The following is a 17,797-nucleotide window of genomic DNA, read 5'->3' as shown; positions in this document are numbered from 1 at the left end:
CAACAAGTTTTTCTGGCCCCTAAGCCAGGGTGCTACTGACAGTCAGGAAAGAAACCATTGCTGGGGCTGCTCTGGCCTTCGGGGCCATTGGGATGTCCCCAGTGGGTGTGGGCTGTAAAGGGCTTGCTCAGGGTCACGCCAGAAATCCTGCTCTGCTCTGTGCTCATCATGACATGAATAATTCTGTTTCCCACTAGGTGGTAGAGAAGAGCTTGGCTGAAAATCCTCCGGTTTCTCACAGCTGAGCAAGAAAGGAAGGGAGGTCGTATAAAACCAAAGACCTCTGTTTTAGCCGAGACTGCAGCAGATCCAAATGTCAGAGAGGTGCCACTGCAGAGAGCTGGGGGAGAGGTGAGCGGTGGATGGGGTGTTGGGCAGAGCATGGGTGCCACCATGAAAACACTGGGTCCTGCTCTTCACCAGCCACTGCAACTGCTGTGCCAGGCACTGGTGGCACACTTTTTTTGACATCTGTGGGTATTTTATGACCCTTTACTGATTGGTCTTGGGGAATATGGTTTGAAATGGGCTGTACCCAATAAAAGAAAGAGGGAGGCAGGGGAAGTGTTCATGCTGATTGCATCTACCACATGCCAGTCCAGCATCACCACAGCCTGTCACAAAGCTGGTGAGCTTTGCCCACAAGCCTGCACTGCCTGCATAGCAGTGACAGTACCTTTAGTGTTTTCCACTGATGTTAACTCCCTATAGCTCCCTGATTTTTCCCTCCCACAAGTCAAACACATCTTCATTGACAGCAGGTTTAGCCAGGTGCAGGAGTTATTCCAAGGTAGGATTCATGCCCAGCCTGGATAGAGGGACAAGAATGTTGGCAGGAGGAGCCCTGACACCTCAAAAGGCGGGTTTCTTATTGATATCTGCAGTCCTCCCAGTGACAGCCCAGGGCTAGGATTCACAGCTGCCTCAGATGACTGGTGTGCTTGAGCTCCTTTCACACACCCTGGAAGATCAGAGGAGTGGCAGTGGCTTAAAGAAGTCACACCTGAAGGCAGGATCAAAACCACCTGGCTCTTGCTGGACAGGTGTTTATTCATCTGACCAGTGCTTAAATGGCTCTAATGAGGTAATTCTGCAGCTTCCCTCAAGTCTGCATTACCCTTATCCTTTCAGAGATTTTCTTGCTGTCTAGCTTGAATCTTTTTTTTGCTGCACTCAATGCCCCTGACTTCTTGTGCAATACCCCCTGGACAGGAAAAGTGTTTTTCCTTTTGACTACAGTTTATTGCATATCTGAAGCCCACTCCCACACCTGCACTCAGACACCAGTATTTCCTGATCTTACCTCTACCCCTTGCACACGTCTTCTGTGTGCTCTTCCCCGTTATCCAAATCTTCCTTGAGGTTCAGGCTGAGCAGATCCAGGCAAACGGATTAATCAACCACAGATCAGCACCCAGGACACTTGATTCCTGCTAGACCAAAGACCAGCTTGAATTTTCAGTACCTGCTTGCTTTAGTTTGTGCTTTCCAGGCTTCTTTGTGGAAGCTGGACCCCCAGTGGGAGGTTGAGGCAGGGAGTGAGGCACCAGTTTCAGCATTCCATGCTCTTCCCTGGCTCTAGTGTATCACATTTCACCTTAGGAATTTTTTGCACTATCTAAAATAATAGTTCAAAGGATGAAGGGTGACAGGTGCTGCAGACTGGGGGTGTGTCAGCATCCCATCACTCAAACGTCCTGCCTGGATTCATATTTGCACACCTCTGTAATTCAGAGGGGGGTGGAAGCGCTAGCTATGTTTCTTTGAATTATCTGAAGTCTAGATGGATGAGCTGCATGTGATGGTGTGAAAGCAGGGACTCTCTCTAGCATTTCTGGGCAAACTGGATGAATGGAAGCTGTGCAGCTCAGCAGTCAGGGCTGGTCTCATCCTGGAGTGCTTGTGATGCCAGCGCTGCACTGGGATGCACAACACTGGCTCATAGCATTTTCCTAAGCACACCAATCTTGACTGGGAAAGGGGGTATGACAGAAGGTCTGACCTAGCTGAAAGTACCACTGATACCTTTCAATCTGAAAGTACCTGAAGTAACTTTGGAAGGTTCCTGCAGCTCTGAGGTGGTTGTTTTAACAGCATGAGGATTTAGAGGCAGTGTGTCCTGTGCTGAGTTCTCCAGGATAAGTGCTTAAATAGCAATAGCTCACTTTTCTTCAGATAGGCTCATGATAATGGTAAACATTTCCTAATAGATCCTGAGAAATGGTGAACCTGAATTTTAGGTGCTTTTTTTTTGTCAGTCAAAGGAAGCCTGAATATAGAGTAGTACCTTCCCTGGAGAGAAAGGTCCCCTTTCAGGAACATGCATCTCATGGGTCCAGAAGGGAAATAAACATGCAGCATGATGCTGCAGCTTGAACTGGAGGGTGTTCAGCTCCCAGCTGGCTCCACATTTCTGGAATAGTGGCTGCCTTGTGTGAAAAGGAGAGGTCCTGGAAGCCCCATTGTCCTGTGCTAAAATATGATACCACAGTCCCCATGTGCTGTGACCCTGGCCAGTGCACACTGTGCCAAAACACACTGTTAGAGTGAGATTTCCTCCAGGACAGACAGAGACACAAGCCTTCAGGCTCGAAGGATGATCAAGTGGAAGGAAGGAGGGTTGTGTGCTTCAGGAGTGGGATTATAGAACAAAGGGGTGTCTAACACTAACCCTGCAGGAAGTTTGTGCCAGGAGGTGCCTGCTGGTTTTGGGGGGGTCAGTGTGAACTACCCTGAAGCCACAACAGAGCAAGACAGAGGAAGGACATATTTGAGACCTGGAGGCTGAGCCCCTTCAGACTATGTGGCTCCGGTCTGTGCATTGGGTCAAAGAGGAGAGAAGTCTGCAACCACCAGAGTCTGTCTATAAGGAGAATTCTGGGTGGTTTGCAGTAAAGGCTACTTGGGGAATTCAGGGGTTTCTCTTCTTCTTGACTGCAGTTTTCACAATAGTTTCCAAAACTCCTGTTCCTGGGAGCATTCCTAGATGCCCACATGCTGAGCAGTCCTCTCTGGAGCACAGAGAGAGGCATTTATTCTGCTTTAATTTGAACCTTCAAATCTCCCTTGGACAGGAACAATATGGAATAAACAAGCCTTGTGTTGAAATGCACTCCTCCTCAGTGCTACACTGACCTAACTTGCTTTTCCTATGGAGAATCTTGACGCACTTTGTTCTTTAATGCATTAATCTTCACAAGATCCCAGGGAAGCCAGGAAATGCTGCTGCTTCTCTCTCCCTCTTGTTTTTATGGATAGGGAACTGAGATCCTAAGTATCCCACAATCAACTAAATGCTGTCCAAACTGCTTGTTTTGTACCTTTTCAGAAAACCCAGAGACCAGCAGAGAGGGGTATGTGTGCAATGGAGGTGAATTGGACCAGAACTGACTGGAGTGAACAGCTCATGTTGATGTGAGGGCTTTTTTTCCTGTAAGGGAAGGTCTGAGTCCCACTGGACTTTGCTCACCTCCCAGCACAGAGCAAAGCCGGTATCCCCCAGAAATGGAAATCAGCAGGTGGGTGATTTGGTGGTGTCCCTCTGCTCTTGGTGTATTACCAGCAGTTTTGGGGTTCCTGCTGCATGGCCTTGAGGCAGCCAGGCAGCTCTCCAAGCCCTGCCTGCTCTGACACAGCAGGACTTCTTGTCTCCCTTGTAATGTTTTGAAGTAAGGAGCTTTCCAGACAGTTGTAATGTCAAGTGTCCATGCGGGTGGGAAGGGGGTGAGAGGGGACCCTCTATTTCTGTGAGTGCTACCAGACCCCCCAAAAGGCTGAGAGCTTGGAAAGCATCCACACAGTCGATCACTTCCCTGAACTATCTGTGCTTCATGAGCCTCCAGCTCATGAATCTTGGAAGGAAAGACCTTCTCAGGAGATTTGTGGTGCGTCCAGTCCCAGCTAGAAATACCACAAGAAAAGCCTCTCTTGGGGAGATCCCAGTTCTAAGCAGGAAATGCAGAGTGATGTGAGAGTGAGAAGAAATCCAGATGTGGGCCACTATTTGCTTTATTTTACTCTGGGAAACCAAGTTCTCTGTTGTGGGGTATAGTTTTGTCAAGCGTCATTCTCAAGCATATCTAGCCCTCGTGTTTGCCAGCTATGATTGAGTCAGACCCACATATCAAAGCTCTGTGTGTGTGCGTGTCTGTGTCCGGATGCCTGTGTGTGGAGACAGCTTCCAGCAGATCACTTGCTAACAGACTGAACAGAGCTACTCACTCCCCCATACAGACAGAGCTCTGGCTCACACAGCTGTCTTTTGCACTGGCTTTTCTCCTCTTGGGCCAGTGTTGCATTTTTGAATTACTTTACCAAAGAGCGCTTAAATGTTTGAGTTTTTCAAAGCGAAGCAGTTTCTCCACCACCAAGCCTTTGTTTCCTTGCACTGTTCAGGAGTTTTCTTTGCAGTGTTACCTTGTTTGCAGTCCCAGCCCAGCCTGGGAAACACGCAGCATAGTTCAATGCTGGGGAAAGCAACTCTTTCCTTTTAAAAGGAACTACTTCGTGTGAGTGACAGCCAGCCAGGGGTGGGAGATATTTGCTGGATTTTGGAGGGTTTGGTGGTGAGCTCAGGCTCTGGAGGGGTATTTGCAGGGCAGGAAAACATCCTGGACTTGCAAGGTAAATACAAGCCTGAAGACAAGTTTGGGAAGCATGTTATGACCATGTGTGACGTTGGTGCTTGCAGTGCTCCCCTGTGAGCTTTGCTCTCTTTGGCTCTTGGTCTGTGGGGTTTACTGTGACGTCGTGGCTCTTGTGGTGCCAGGGAGCAGGAGGACATTATACACATGCCCACGAGCAGCCAAATCTTTATTAAACCTTGAAAAGATCATTAATCTCACCCAAATATTTGCTATTTCTAAAGTTTAGGTAGGGGGTAGATAGCTTCAGGTGTTTGGCAGCTCACACTTACAATTAAAACTAATAATAACAACAAAGTGGAACTTCTGGTCAAACTGCCCCACCCCTCACACACTTTTCTTGAGTGCATCCAGTTGGCCCCAAACCAGTACTATTCCCCAGCAGAAACTTTACAGCATTTATTCATCACACACAGAGCTGACAAGTGCCTCCAATTCTCTGGTTACCAATGCACTAATGAACATCTGCTAGTCCTTGCAAGTTCAAGGACTTGGGCAGGGAGTAGATTAGAGACCGAATTTCTCTGTGTGTCTGAATAAGGTAAAAAGTGGATTTTACATGAGGGCAGATCCTTACTCTCCGGTTCCTCATGCTTCTCAGATAATGGCTTCCAAAGTCCAAACCCTTTGGTTAACAGCTGCTTCTGAGAAGTGGGGCTTTGAGTGAAGGATTGAATGTGTCTTGAGCTATTAGAAAAACAAGAAATAGACATCATTTTTAGTTTGTAAGTAAGTTAAGCTATTCCAAGTCTAGCTAGTCTTTGCTGTTGCTAGTCCTGGAGAGCTTGAAAACTTCTGCCAACCATGCAAGATCTTGTTTTGCTACCTTTTGCTAGTGGGAATGTAAAAATTGCCCAGCAATATATGCAGTCAAACCAAGCATCAGGTCCTATAATGAGTATCTCTGAGAGACAGCTAATTACTTCTCCAAAACCTGGGAATATTTGCTCTGGAGAACCATCAAATAGCAAGATCTGTTCTCTACAAAAAAAATTGCTCTAGAGATTCTGCACTGTTACTTTATTCCTGTCACAGTTTTATTGCTGGATGCTACATAGAGGAAGAAAATTCAGCTTTGACTCAACCCCTTGGATTAACAGCGGGTACAAATTGCAGTGGCATTTAACTCAGTCTTCTAGAAAGTAATTTATTTGTATTTAATAATTCCTGTCTTCCTTTACACTAGCCTTCTAACTCATTCTGTGCCTTGTCACCCATTACCACCCAGCATGTTGTTACCCAGTGTGAAGCTGGTATGTGGAAATGGGGAATCCAGCTCAAAGGAGTGCGTGCTACCTCATGGGTATTGCTCAGCCATGCAAGGAAACCTAAGAGCTCTGAAAAATAGGAAAGGCACATGTGAAAGTTGATGCATTTAACCACTGGGGCATCTCCTTTAGGAGGTCACTGTCAGCACTTTTCTTGGAGGCTGGAGCCGTCTGTAGGTGGCTGTTTACAGGTGCCTGTGCAGGGCAGTGGTGTCAGTATGAACTGCTGTGCAGCACACAAATCATTTCTGATGAAAATTAAATACCCAAAAAAGAAATTCCACTACCAATGGAGTGAGCAAATCATGCACAAATGACTAATAAATAGCACTGCAATCTCTCCTTAAGCTGTGATTTATCTGTCTGGAGACTTATTAAAGAAATGTTCCTGCTGTTTGCACAGTTTTTATGCTGCTTTTTGACCCTCTCGAGTGTCAAAGCCTCTTTCCCTGCTCTGGCAGTCCCAGAAAAAGCCCCACACCTCCCCTCCACTATGCAATGCCTGTGAGCAAGTGCACCCGCACCCTGACACCCTGGCCCTGCCCTCTCCCAGCCTCACATGGTTGCTCTGTGCTGCAGTGAGATGCCCTTCTTGTGGTCTGTGCCAGTGAAGGAGCTTTCTGTGTTTTGTCTCCTCCTGCTCAAGGACAGGACTCAAGGGAATGGCAGGAAGCTGAGTCAGAGGAGGTTTAGGTTGGATATTAGAGAAAGGTTCTTCACCCAGAGGGTGTTTGGGCAGTGGAACAGGCTACCCAGGGAAGTTGCCACAGCACCTGTCTGAGTTCAGTAAGTGTTTGGACAATGCTCTCAGGCACATGGTGGAATTCTTGGGATGTCCTCTGCAGGGCCAGGAACTGCATTCGATGATCCTGATGTATCCCTTCTAACTCAGCATATTCTATGATTCCCTTTTCCAGGGTTGTTGCATCCCTGCTGGGGGAGCAGTTTATGCAAGTGCTCTCTCCTTCTCCCAGGCAAAACCCACCAGTAACATTTGGAATGTGAGTGGGTCAGGCTGTTTTGGGCAAAGCTGTGGGAGCAGTAGCCTGGCTGCTTCTGACCCCTTTTCTGTCAAGGGTTTTCTCTGCACTCTGCAGTGCACTCAGAAATACTGAGCTAAGGCCAGACAGAGGAAAATCTCAAACACATGACTTCAAAAATAAATAGTTTTTTCTGTCTTTTAGATAAAATGTGTACTTTGCATAGCTGGCTTTTGAGCTGCAGCACATTTGGGTCAGCAACACTTTGAGGTGGCAGTGTCTTGCTGACATTGTTGGATGATGGGGCAACAAACCCCTACATGTCTTTTTGATGTGTGGGACATGACAGAAGCAGCTAAAGCTGTTCTGACTCATCCCTCAAGCATTTTTGACATCAAAATGTAGACACAGGCAGTGCTGAATGGTCAGGACTGTGTTGAATCTTTTCTCACTGCTGTCTGGGGAAAAAAAAAATTTAGCTGCCAATGAGGTTGATTTTTACTCTGACAATAGTTCACCCTGTAGAATATATTGTGTTACGTGACATGTAAAATTGAGCTATGATCTAACTTAGAGGCTCCTGCCCTCTTTATGAGATGCACATCCAATGCACATAATCCCCTTTTAATAATTATAACAGTGGAGTATTTAGAAAATCACAGTGTTCAGAGTAGGAAATGGGAGGCAGTAAAAGGCACTTGAGGTTTCAGCTTTCACTGCCCTTCGCAGGGAATATTTGCACTCATGGATGTGTTGTCCCCGATCCATTGGTCAGAATTGTCTCCAGCCTTGAGCCCCTGCATGGCACCAGCTGCATAAGCAAGTCCAGCTGCCCACCTTCCTCCTCTCTCCCTGTGGCTGAAGGACCATCCCAGGAATCTGCCATATAAGTCGGCTTCCCAGATGTTCCCAGGTCTGCACACACGAGCCACACTGCATGCTGGACCGTCACATTCCTGACTGCAGGTACATCTGCAGAGCCTGAAACCTTGTGACAGCAATGCTAGGAACAGACAGATCCAGCAGAAATTAAGTTTATTTCATGAAAAAATTCATGCAGGAGATGTTCTTCAGTAAAGTCAGCAAAATCTCTAGATCGGCTCTATTTACTTTTTTAAAAATATTGTTTCAAAATCACAACTCTCTCTGTTAGGACCTTCAGGAGCATCAGCTGGGCGGGAGCCAGGGCTGTTGGAAACCATCATCTGGGCTGTGATCCGTGCTCTGGCTGCCCAGCTGTGGTCATCAGCTCCCAGTCCCGGTGGGGTCCTGCCCTGGGGCACAGCACACACGCTCATACCCTGACAAATACATGCAGCTGAGAAAGACTGGAAGTTTCCTGCTTAGTGTCTGCTGTCAGAAAACGCTCCTCTGCTAAAATTGAGCCATCCCCATGGGAGTGTGTCAATTTGGACAAACTTAAGTTTAGGGAAAAAAAATCAGAATAACTCATTTCAATAAATTCACAGCAGTCAGCAGTCAGCTGTCAGAATGGCACATTTCAAGTTTTCAGTCTCAAATGCCTTCTCTTTGGCACCACTGTGCATTAATGTACACCAGAGTACAAATTCTTACATGATATAATGCAAAATGAATTACGAAACAGAATAATACTATACAAATCTGGACTGGAATAGAAACATGGAATACTCAAAATATGAAATATACATGAAATACAAATATAGTGGAATCGAAAAGAGAAGAAATAATCAAAAAATGCAAACAAATGCTTCAGTTGACCTGAAAGGAAGTGTTTCCAAAGTATTGTTTTGTAAGGGATTGTTGATGAACCCAAATTTCATCTTTCCTGTTCAGGTTTTAGTCTTATGTCAGAAATCCTAGTTGGAGGGAAATATGGGGCAATAGATGCATGAATGTTTTATAAACATACACAGATATAGCTACACTTTTATTCTATTTGTCTCTTTCCTTCTTTTTCCTACAGCATCTGTCCCATTCTGGAAACTGAAGCTGTTTAAACTTTCTATGAGAGAGTTAATTACAAAGCAGTTAAGTGACCCAGTTATTTATGAGAGGTTTTGATCATCCCATGGATGAAGGGACTTCAAGTTCCTTTTATTTTTCCTTCATGTCACAGCCAGGGCAATCACAGGAAATCTGGTGGTAGCATCCATTTGCCCAGGAGGGTGGGGAAGGTTGGGAAGGTTGACCTCTTTCCACTTCTTTGCTTCGGGGGGACTTTGGTGATCCACAGTCATTGTGTTGGTCCCTGTGGATGTGGGTGATCTGACCTGCACTGCAGCCACTAAATTCAGTATTAGCATCTGCAAGTGCAGCTGCTGAGGTTTTGAAACTTTTTTGCAAGGCTTAGGAGAGACAGGTTGCTGCTTTTTTGGCCTAAGAGGCGGAAACAATACTTCCCTGTAAACAAATGTTAAGTAAGGATGGCCAAACCCTGCATCCAGCAGTGACTCTCCTGCATTCCCACAGGTCAAGGACAGGGTGTCTATTTGAAGGTGGATGTTTCCTAATGTGCTCGTTGGTAAGGTAAAGCAGGTTTATGACAGAGCCAAGATCAGGCATTAATGCAATAGACTGGTAATTCAATCACTTTATAGAAGTTGATCTGTCCTTTTTATTACAATTATTGTCAGCCCGGGTGTTTCGTTCCATCACTGAAAATAAACATCATTTATCATACTTGTAAAGATTAGCCCCTGACAGCTCCAGCTCTGCTTTGCATAAATGTGTATTAATGTCGGCTCTGTCTGAAGTGGAGAGAGAAGTCTATATTTCACAAGAATGATTAGACAGTGTCACCACTGCTTTAAGTAATGTCTTATCATGACGGATAATCAAACAGTGAAAAAAAACAACAAAAAAAGGCAATTTATTGCATATGCATTTTTTGCTTTATTGGGCTGAGAAATAGCAATAGTTTTGCTACTGCATTTTTGAGGTTTGTAATGTCCAGGTCCTGGGCTGGTGACACTTCTCTGGGTTTCAGGGGGCACATGGTGTTTCAGCTTATCAGCAGAGCTGGTACCTCCACCTCTCTGCAAGGCTGCCTTGAGTCTTCCCATTTGGAGACCCAGGAGTCAACAATTTTGACAGACTTTTAACAGTCTGCACCTTGGGCTGAGTTAAATTTGGAAAGTTTCAAACTAAAATGTTGATGACATTGGTTAGAGTGAAATTAAGGGAAAATACTATGCTTAGGCTAAAATATTTTTGCAGACATTTTCCAGAGAAGCTCTAGGGCTCCAGGGCCTTGGAGCAAGACCTCAACAGTCTGCATGTGCCTACCCTCAGGTCAGGGCTGCACTTTTGCTGCTCCCATCAAAATGCACCCACATTAACTGCAGGGAAAAAAAGATCTGTTTGTCAGTGTGTACTTTAGAGATGTTAGAGCTCAACAGCTGAACTCTGTGTGCTTGAGGTCTCAGCTGACAGGAGGGAAGGAACCCTGTTGCAGTGACTGTGTCTCCTGGTAGTCGCCATGGAGGATGTCTCTCTGGCATCCAGAATGAAAACAGCTAAAGACACAAGCTGAGGTGTCTCTCTCTGCCAGCTAAGCCAGGGCAATGCCAAGAATGTTCCCTTGTCACCTGAACCATTCATTCTCTGAGAGAGAAATGCACATGGGCACCGATGTCCACGACACACTGACTGTAAGTCAGCTCTCTGCTGCAGTGCACAAAACACCTCTGCGGCTTTTGTGAAGAACGTCAGAGCTGAAGCAAAGTCCTTATCATCAGTATCAGAGCTGCTACTGGGCCTCTATAATCAGTTTTAGAAACTGAAGAAGGGAAACCAAACCCAACCCCGTATGTGTTTTCAGGTGCCATTTTTTGTTTTGCTGAAGCTTGAGTAGTGCACTGAAAAGCCTATGATTTCTGGGCATTACATCTGGGTTTTGTGAAAGCCCCAGGCTGCAGAGTAAGGGTGCTTTTGTGAGAGTATCTGCTTTCATTCTTGCTGGTTTTAAAAAGTAATTTCCAAAGTTTATGCCTTCATGGGGGGGAAAAAAAGGCACACAACAGCTTGGAGGCATGGATCCTCAAAAGAAAATGTCAAATAAAACCTTTTATTTATACTCTTATAATTTCTAAGACAGCCACCTTATTTTGGAAGGCTTGTGTTTGAGATCAGTGTTAATTGAAGATGACACCTTAAAATTAGCCCACTGCAGAGGTATCTCATTGAATTAGATCCTAAAGGAGCAGTAATGCATTAAGTACCATATATGAAAATAAATAAACCTCTTCCCTGCATAACTAATAGATACTTCTGCTATAAAGCTGAAGCATTTAAAGCACTGGAACTATACTGAGTGCTTATACTGCTATTTTTTCTTTTCTTTTTTTTTTTTTTTTCCTTTTAATGACAGCCCCAGTTTATTCCCCTTCAGACTACAGTTACCTCCAGTTTTACCTCCTCTGCTCTGATTTGGTGCTGGGTGGTGATACAAAAAACACTGTGGCACAGCTTTTCATTTGCTAAAGAAACTGAAACTTCACTCTGGAATAAAACTGAAAAAAAAAAAAAGCTGAAGTAGTGCAGGTGAAGGAGCCAGTTGGTGGTGGTGGAGGGAAGGAGTGGGTGAGGATGGCACCGGGACCACTAGCGATTGAAGAAATGCTGATTTTAGCCAGTGGTATTAGCAACTGGCACTTTTTAAAGTGCTAAAAGCCTTGGACACAGATTACCATGCACATATTTCAATTTCCTTTAAATCCAGGGAGATTTTCTGTTAAAGCACATTCTCTCTCTCTCTCTGACTCTCCCTCTTTTTTTTTTTTTTTTACAGCTAGATTGTGCTTGATGGGGACTGTTAACTGAATGCAGCATATTATATATTACTTCAATAAATCACCGACAGCCGAAGCATTCAATATCATGCAGAGCAGTAATCAGGGGAAGTCTTAATCACACTTTAAATGGTTTGGATTTATGCTCTGCTTTCCACGGGCTACTGCCACTGCTGGAAAGGCACAGAGGCACGGCTCCGTGGTGGCCCGCCAGGACCTGGTCCAGCCGGTGCCAGGGGCTGGGAGCACAGCCAGGATGCAGGGTGTCTGCCAGGGGTGCAGCACTCGGGCCAGCGAGGATGAACAGCCTCCAGGGCTATTCCTGGAGCTGTTTGTACCCATGCTATGGTCTCTTTAGATTGCCTGGGCATTTTGGTGTAAAAAGATGTCACCCTGACAATGTAAACAGCTGCTCTTATTGCATCAAGGTTGTACAGATGTGTGGCAAGTCCCGGCTTTGTTTTGACTGAAAAAATGTATTTTAACATAGAATTTACTTTTGAAAAAATCATCAGATAAGAGCAAACCAGCTGCTATATTCTTTTGCCTTTTACATTATGTCCAGGACATTAGAAACGCCTCCTGGATTTTTGTCAGGGAGTGGGAGACGTAAAGAGGAAGGGCTGACTTGAAAAAAACTAAACAAGCCACAAAGCCCCTTAAATATAATTTTTAACTTATGACTGGTGACCCATCGAGGCTTTCCATGAAAGTAAAACTTTCCAGCTGGGGGCTGTGGGCACGAGGTCCATGCAGGTCTCATGGAGCTGGGTGCCAAGTGTCAGCCCACTGGCTGCCGCCGGCAGAGGATGAGAACCTTCCTTCCCAGCACCGTCACACGCCTGACCTTCACCTTCACCCTTGCAACGATATACAGATGTGCAGTGACGTCATCTGTCTTGGCCACAGGGAGACATCACAGCAGAAAACAATAGCCCCTTTTGAGGGGAAGTTAATCATTTTGGTTAACCCCGTGGCCTGGAGCACGGCACAGACGTGAGTGCAGTCACCAGCCATCGGCACTCACTGGGGACGGGGACATCACGCTGCTGGGTGGGAGGTTAACAGGCTTGTTAAGCACATCTGGCTGGGAGAGCCCTGGGCACATTGTGAGCTGCTTTCCCAGTTCAGAAATACTTTGCAGGCCCCCTCAGCTGGAGAGAGTGAGTCTCCCTTCCACCCCAGTGTTAAAAGTAGTCACACTGCCTCCACCATAAATTAGTGCTCTAGCAGTGGAAATTTGAACAAGATCCAAGTGGAGCAGAGATGCAGTATCTGAGATGGTTAAACAATGGTCCTGCACACAGGAAACTCTCCCAGAATGGTGGATTTAAGTTCCAAGGAGCTTTGGTATCTGACTGTTGGGTTCATCCCCTCCACCCCCCATTTTGTTTTTCATTCAATTCCATGTTGTTCATGTCTCTTAATAGGGCATCCTTCATTATCATTATCCCTAATAGTGGTTTATTGTATTAGTTACAGTTAATTTAAATGTTACCGAAGCATTGAAAACAGATTGCAGATGTTTTGAAACAGATGTTATTTTAATGTTAAAACAAAATCATGAATATTTATGGATCATTATTGCCTGGGTTGAATTAAGCTCTTTAAATAGTAATGTATGGGTTTAATGTCTTTTGAAGGAAATGCTCCAAAAAAGGTGAATGGAAAAACACTGTCATATAAAGATGTATAAATTATTTCTTCTGGCAACACTGAGTTTTTCCTCTATGAACAGTCAGAATTAATTACTGTTATATTACTAAACCAGGTACCATTCTTGTTCTCTAGCTAAGTTAAGACAATTTTTTGAGCTCAGAAACACCTATTGAACTCTCTGTTTCATAGTGAAGGGGCCCACCTGTTCGCTGCAAGCAGACCTTAAGTTGCAGGAATATTTTGAAGAGGACTTATCAACTTTAAAGGAAAATAATGTGAGGATGATGCAAGCACACAACTCACTTGATGTCAGTCTTTCCTACAGAAACACAAAGAAGGCTTGTTAATGCCGCATGCAGGCTGCCTCTGCTTGAGTCATATTTCTTTCTTTATGGAGATGGAGTTAGTCTTTAAGGCTGCAGCTCAAAATGGCCTTTCATTCATTACAAAGTTATTTAGTTACGGGTAGGTAACTCTGAATGACATTTCTGCATCTTGCACTTTATTAGTTGATCCTAGCTGCTAAATGACAGGGAGAGATCAGCACATTATGGCAGGGGAGTTCAGTTGTTTTGGCCAGTTTTAGATGGGGTCCAACCTGCTAAAGTTGGAAATTTGCCTTTGAGATGATGAACTCAAGAGGCGTTGATGATGATTAACACAAGAGGAAAGGGGATGAGATAATACAGTGGAAATTTAAAAATAATAAGTCTGTAAACACAGGGATGATTTCCTCCTCCACAGACAAGCAACACTTCCACTGCCTTAGGATGAGTCATGTCCTATTTCGAAGAGGAACAGCCCAAGCAGTAGTTTGTCAGCACTGAGTCTGGATGATGCTGGGGTAGGAATGGTGTAGGCAAGGGGACATGCAGCCACAACCCATCTTACTGTACTTTGCTTGTGTCCACTGGGACTATGTGCTCTAACCTGCAGCATTGAGTCTTTGTCCTTTGTTTTTTTCCTTTTCCCTCTCCAAATTTATCCTTTGGAGGAAAGCCTGAGTTCTCCTGAAGCTGGCAGAACTCCTTGTCTCCAGTCACAAAACCCCTGAGCAGATGGGCACAGGTTTTGGCTAACCACAGTGGCAGTTGTTGAGCATTAAGGTCTGTAATCTCATCCAGGAACATCTGAGCATTCCCCTTCTCCCTCGGCCGAGGGGAGTGAGCATCTCCCGTGCTGCTCAGGTGGACCTCCAGCACAAACATCTCACTGCTGCCACAGTGCAGGGGTTTGCCCCAGGGCCTCAGGACCTGCATGGTCAGGAAAGGAAGCAGCAGTGTACCAGCCTTTCAGCTTCCAGTGTGATGTAGGTATAGGGGTCACAGGAGAAGTACTGAGGAGCTGCACATTGCATCTTACTCCTGCTCTGAGCAGAGGCGAAGAACAGATGTGACTGGAAACATCAGACTTTGTTTTGCTTTCCAGAAGTTGGTCAGGCAAGTTTTCTGTTGTGGTCTAATCTTTTGATTTAAAAGCTGTACTGAGAAATCACATACATCCAACTGAAGAGGTGTTCCTTCAACAGCTTGGACTTGCAGTTTCACTGCTTTCATGTCCCAAGGATCACGGAAAGTCTGGTACAGTACATTATATTCAGTAGACTGCCAGAAAGGGAGTTCATTTAGTTTGATGACAGATTAATACTGATTCACAAATTAATTTTGTCTCTTTGTATATCAAGGGTGTCCGCAACTTATTTAATTTGTAATAAATATAATTATAGAAATGAATGAGCTATCAAGATTTTTAAAGTATGATCCATCAATGTTGGCATGACTTGTAATCCTGGTCATTATAAATAAAATGGGTCTTTTGCAATATGGAATGCAATTTTCCCTGTAGTTTGTCTCATTATTTTCTGACATGTGGGTTAATATTAAATTACAATGCCTTAATTTTCAAATCAGGGCTCAGTTTGTAAATAAGAGGTTAATAAATAACCTTTCCAGCTGGAGGCCTTATTGTGACTTCATTAAAATAAACTTTTAAATGAGATGAAGCCTTGATGGTACCCACATTGTCTCATCCAGTACATTGCAAAACAAAAAAATAATCTCCTATGGCTGCCAAAAAAACCTACCCAAAGTCATTGTGCCTCCAACACATTCCAATGGTCTTTTAAATGTCCCACATAACTGGGCTATACCCTGATTTGCTCCATCTCCTGCTTCCTGACACACAGAGCACATACCGAGCTGTCCTTCTTTGAGTGTGACCTTGAGCACACTCTGAAGGCTCCACGCGCTTGGTGTCACACATTGTGCTGTACATCTTAGTGGTCTTTCAGTGGATGCAGCCTGTCACTTCTGTCACTAAGCTCAGACCTACTCCTGCTTCTATGTCTGCTTTCTGCTGCATTTCATGTGAGGTTTAGAGAGGATATTAGGGAAAATTTCTTCACTGAAAGGGTTGTCAAGCATTGGAATAGGCTTCCTGGGGAAGTGGTGGGAATCACCATCCTTGGAAGTGTTCAAAAAATGTGTAGATGTGGTGCTTCGAGACATGGTTTAGTGGTGGATTTGGCTGTGTTAGTTTTATGGTCATTCAAGTTTAATGGACTTTATGATCTTTGAGATCTTTTCCAACCTAAATAATTCTGTGATTCTCTAATGCTCACAGCCGTGAGCTTAAAGTGGCCAACTGAAAACAGAGGCTAGACAAGAGTAAGAGAATAAAAGCAGGTATTTATTTGAAGGGCCTTCAAAGGTACACCCTGTGCAGTCAAAAGCCTCTGAGGGGCTCCACCCAAGACGGACACTGGGTCACAAGTTTTTCATACTTTTATAAGTTTCGTCCATTTTTATATCAGGGTTAATTCTCCAATTATAATTTCAGGCAATGATGTAATTACCCCAAGTTTGCTCCCCCTGTCAGAGGCTTTAGTTTACATATTTTGGGGCCTGGGACAACAAGGTGTCCTTGAGTTCAGGCCCAGAGAGGGTTTGTTATGTCTAACCAGCATGAGAGAACAGTAGCTAACAGGCTATCTGGAGTTTCAGAGTTACATACTAAGCAGTACAGGATTTGAAAAATATAAAAGTTAAAACCTAAGGCATCAGTTGTGTCTCTCATTACAACTTCCAGCGAAAAAGAAAAGACTTTTCTCAACAGGTGTCACATTCTTTACAGGAATTTCGTGTTCTGAGTGGGATTTCCACAGTTGCAGAGGTGGAAGGAAAGCTCTGACTTCCCCATTGAAGGCACACACCTGTGACTGGCATTGTTTGGGCCTTGGACCTAAACTAAGTTGGTTTGTTCTTTTTCCCATTGCTGGTTGACCAGCTTGACAAAGGCCACTTTCCTGGTAAAGGGGAGGTTTCCCCTGAGAGAAAAGTAACATATGCAAGTTTATAAATAAAAAACCCCAAACACCCAACCCCAAACAAGAACTCCAGGATATGGTAGGAAAACTCAAAAAAACCAGCCCACTCTTAAAGGAAGCAGCAGGTTGCTCTGTGAGACAGAGGTTGAACTAGTTTCGCCCATGAGTGCTCTGTGCTCTGTGTTTTAACTATGAGAAATGGTAGGCTCGAAATTTGTTAAGAAAAAAACAAATGACCAAAAACCCAGGTCATTTGAGGATTTTATTCCCCTAATTTGAGTTGTTTTCATTTACTCTAATAGAGAACACTGATGCATGTACACAAGAGCTAGTTTACAATTACAATCCCCTGATGGTTCTCCTGCTATTTTTAGTCAAAAAAATGTCAATTTATTTTCATTAGTACGACAGGTGTTTGAAATATCTTAAAATAATAAACCTCTTCCTCTCTATCACTGGGGTTTACTCTGAGGGGAGAAAATACCTTTTTTGTTTGCCAGTTGTATTCACAAAAAAGCCATTTCTAAGCCCTGCTGAATCTGTTGGAACATCTGTGGGCCAGTGCTTTGCCTGAAGGACTTTGTCAGCACTTAAATAAGGGCTGGGAAAGAGATTTTACCTTAGGTAATCTAATTGCAACACAGTACAGTATTTTGTGTGTTACCTGGAATAATTTTAAACACCACTAAAAATGTGGTTTTTCCTGTCAAAAGGAGGGATGATGCTAATCTAAAAGGCCCTCAGCCCCTCACTTTATTTTACACCTTTTTCTTTTGTGGGATCTGCTCCATCCCAAATTCCTGCAAGCAGAACAACTCCGTAGAAAGAGCAGGAGTGGAAAAGAACTTCATGTGAACTCCTGAGAGATTTAACTTTTTCTGGTACTGATTCACCTGTGATGAAACCAGCCCAGCTCTCTGCATAATAAATCTTTTTTTTTTAATGTAAATGACAGTTAAAACATTATTGAAGAAATGCGCAGATTATAGTTTAGTTGAAAATCTTTTTGATGTCACTTTTTTACAAGACTACTTGAGAAGTCATGTCTCAACCACATGCTCTTGTAAATTCAAGGTTAAGATTTGGAGGGTTTTTAGGATAAAGTCATTGATGTATTATTAGTATGTGTTAAATTTTGGGAAAGCTTTTG

This window comes from Corvus moneduloides, chromosome 7 (genome assembly GCF_009650955.1).
Source record: "Corvus moneduloides isolate bCorMon1 chromosome 7, bCorMon1.pri, whole genome shotgun sequence".
Classification (NCBI taxonomy): domain Eukaryota; kingdom Metazoa; phylum Chordata; class Aves; order Passeriformes; family Corvidae; genus Corvus; species Corvus moneduloides.
Note: the sequence above shows the minus strand (reverse complement) of the source record.